Source organism: Aptenodytes forsteri, unplaced genomic scaffold (genome assembly GCF_000699145.1).
Source record: "Aptenodytes forsteri isolate BGI_AS27 unplaced genomic scaffold, ASM69914v1 Scaffold241, whole genome shotgun sequence".
NCBI lineage: Eukaryota > Metazoa > Chordata > Aves > Sphenisciformes > Spheniscidae > Aptenodytes > Aptenodytes forsteri.
Window position 1 is genome coordinate 3,366,924 of NW_008795252.1, and position 3,812 is coordinate 3,370,735.

Here is a 3,812-nt window from a genome sequence, read left to right on the forward strand (position 1 = left end):
GCTCGTCTTTCGGCACATGGGGACGGCCTGCTCCTGCACCTTTATGATTTCCTTCTTGAAGAACGTCCAGCCTTCCTGGACCCCTTTGCCCTTCAGGACTGCCTCCCAAGGGACTCTGTCAATGAGTCTCCTAAACAGGCCAAAGTCTGCCCTCTGGAAGTCTAAGGTAGCAGTTCTGCTGACCCCCCTCCTTACTTCTCCAAGAATCGACTCTATCATCTTGTGATCGCTAAGCCCATGACACTTGTGATCGCTAAGCCCATGACAGCCTCCAACCATCGCATCACCCACCAGTCCTTCTCTGTTCACAAACAACGGGTCCAGTGGGGTGCCTTCCCTAGTTGGCTCACTCACCAGCTGTGTCAGGAAGTTGTCTTCCACGCACTCCAGGAACCTCCTAGACTGTTTCCTCTCTGCTGTATTGTATTTCCAGCAGACATCTGGTAAGTTGAAGTCCCCCACGAGAAAAAGAGCTAGCGATTGTGAGACATCTCCCAGCTGCTTATAGAATATTTTGTCTGCCTTTTCATCCTGGTTGGGTGGTCTATAACAGACTCCCACCATGATATCTGCCTTGTTGTACCTCTCTTGAGGCTGGCGTGATTCAATCAGCCAGAATCCGACTGTCATTGAGTCCTTGTGGTTCAGTATTTTCAATCTGTTTTTAGAGATACAAATAACGAGCTTTTACTAATACAGGCTCAATACTATTCCTCTTGTTTAGGCTTCCCTGATGGCTACAAAGCTCTTTCCTTCCTTTTCATTTTTCTCTGTAGCCTTTCCTCTTATCCATGGTGACTTTCAGAGTTCTTGTTGTTGGTGCAGGTGTCCTTTCTGACATTGCAAATGAAACGGAAAATCTTACATGCAAATGCTTAATGTTTAATAAAAGTTAAAAATCATGTGTCAAAGTTAAATCTAAGTGAATTGAAAGAATGCAAAACCTATGGAAGTAAGGCCTCCAAACAGACCTGTTAACTTCAGTTGGCTTCTGGTTTTGTAATGAGCTGAAACCAAATTCTGCAGATTCAGAACGTGTTTTTAGAAAATCTTTCTGGAAGCTGAGAATCGGGGCTTCTCTCTGGCCCAGGCTTTCAGTAGTAGGCTAGATCAGCAAATTTCCATAACCTTAGGTAGGGTCATGCACCATTTATAACAGATGGGTGTGTGAATCATCAGTGTTTGAGTTGCTTTGACAATAAAAGTACACAAGAAGTTGCAAACCAATTACATCTTCTTTTTATTTTTGGTGGCCAGCATTCTAAAGTATTCACAAGCACTCTTTTGTTTAAAATACATTTCTAACCCACTTGTGATTCTTCAGATTGCCTAGAATCAGCCTCTATAAATTCTTTTGTCTGCAATGTCTCATCTGCCAATGGAGAAAATGCTACTTTAAAACCTGTGCATCCTGAGAGAGAACTGCTTGTCTTTTGCCTTTCTTTAATTCATGAACTCTCAGGGACAGTTTTCTAACTGATTGCATTTTACAGGGATACTAAACTTACTGCTTTTCAGGAGATGGGAAAACAAGGAAGGCAACTGATTCTACAGTGCTGTATAGTTCACACCTTCTGAAATAACAAAATTCTAATATCACATGATTGTCCTCTATCTTCTCTTTAATTGAACCACAATTCTATGGGATATGGGTATGCTATAGGAACAAAAGCCATGCTGGATGTACTCATATTTGAAACCAACATAATTTGCTCCACTCCTTCCATCTCCCCTGAAATGAGGCCATCTGAATGTTGAGTGAGTGAGGAATTAGGGATTTGGCCAAAAATATATACCATCATATATTTTCACTTTGTCCAAACTCAAGCTGTAAATCTGAAGAGAAAAAAGGTAAATTGGGCTGCCTCCTATGCAGCATCCAAATCCATTGAAGCTCAGAGAACTACTTGAAGCATAAGCATTTGAAACAAATCAATGTTGGACTCTGCTCTTTTAGACTCCTCCTTATCTTGATTGCAGTGCAGGGGGACTGCGTCCACATGACTTAGTTGGCTGTTGCTGGTTACCCAGCTCTGTTGCACTTTGCACCTCATCTTCTACCCATTTTGCATTGCTTACAGCAGTGTCAGTCTCCAAATCACCTCTGCCACTGCACGTTCTGAAAGCCAGGAAGGGGCGAAAATAGCAGCGCCTGGGTGGGCTTAATAGTGTAATTTATTTGTGTGCCAGCAGACCTATTGTGCTTATAAGGGCATCTTGCTGTTTCCCCCGGGGCTGAGAGCCAGTCTCTGGCATCTGGCACAGCCTCAGAAACCGTCCCAGCTGGGCTCATCAGAAACCCAGAGGTGAGCAGGGGAAGGTGGGGACCTCTCCACCAAGATACTGGAGCACTCTCTGAATCTGACCTGTCTCCCTTAATAGCTAAAGCTAAGAATGTCACTGTGTTCCCTTGCATTTAGGGTCCTTGCAACACTTCTGTGAGTTGCCAGAGAGTGCAGGGAGGCTTACTACAGACCTCGGGCAAATCACTGCTGCAGCACATAATTTCATGCTTGTAGTTGCCAGAACCTGTTAACCTCATGCTGAGCACGCAGTACTAATTCCCTGCTGCTGCTATTTAACATATGCATCATGCGGCTTTGTGGGGTTGTTCATCAGTGTGTGGCTGAGGCCCATCGTGGACTGTCTGACAGCGTGGCACAGGAGAAAGCCAATGGCTTTTGTAACCCTACGCGCTTTCTGCAGACCAGCCCAACATCTGTTCGTCTCGGGGCTTCAGCTGTGGACAAATGGTCTCTTCCAGGGCCTGGCTGTGCTGGTGGAAGAAGTCATGACCGCAGCTGCCCATCGCCTGCTGCCAGTGAAGTAGCTCATATGACTCCCCCCAGTGTGTTTCAGTTCACCAAGACCTACTTCTAAGTCAATCCACTTAAATTTTAGCTACCATGTGCCAGGGAACAAATACTGCAGCCCTCTAGGCACTTATGAGGAGGACAAGCCAAGCATCTGGGTGCAGGGGAGAGATGACAAGGTCTTACATCAGCGTACCTTGGTTTGCATCCAGATGCATGTGACCCTCTCTCTCTTTATCCTTCAACTCTTTATTAAATGGGGAAGGATGGTTGTTCTCATTTTATCTGTTGTAAAATGAAGTTGCTCTGCATTTAGGCAGAAAGTTGACACCAGAAGGAGCATCTCCGAGTTTTTTAATTACATGGTAATAAACTATGTGAAGGAAACCTGATACATAAGACCTTAAATTATTTTGAAAACTTGTGACTGTTTCTAGTGTGAAGGGGAGGAGCAGGGCTGGAAAGTGTGGGAAAAAATTCCTTGCCATTTTTCTTGAAGGTACCGGGCAGAATGGGCCTACTTGGAGGTGTTCATAAATGTATCTTGCTGGATTTCTATTCATCCCTTCTATATTTTTTTTAGGGGTACTGGTGTTCTGATGGGTAGTATCTTTATTGATTTTTCACTATTTTAATTTTGGGCTGGAAATCTCTAGAACGTTTCCTAGAAGAGATTGCTAGTTGTAAGTGTTTGGTTTTAGGAGTAGTTAAAAAATCATTCAAATTTAAACCTGGTGATATCTAATGAAAACATTGCTCATTTTTGCAGTTCTCATTTCTTTGTTTAAAAACTAAGATAAGAAAAGCCTGCAAAGAAGATTCACATCCTTTTTGTTTGCTAAAATTATGACAAGATGTGAATTTTCTACAGTTTTACATGGTTTTCTGGAAGACTAAATTGTCAGTACGGATAAACAAGCCTATTTTCTGCTTCTGAAAAAAAAAGTAATTTTTTTTCCCAATTGTTTTTCATTTTCTAGTGAAATCTTGTCAGAAATG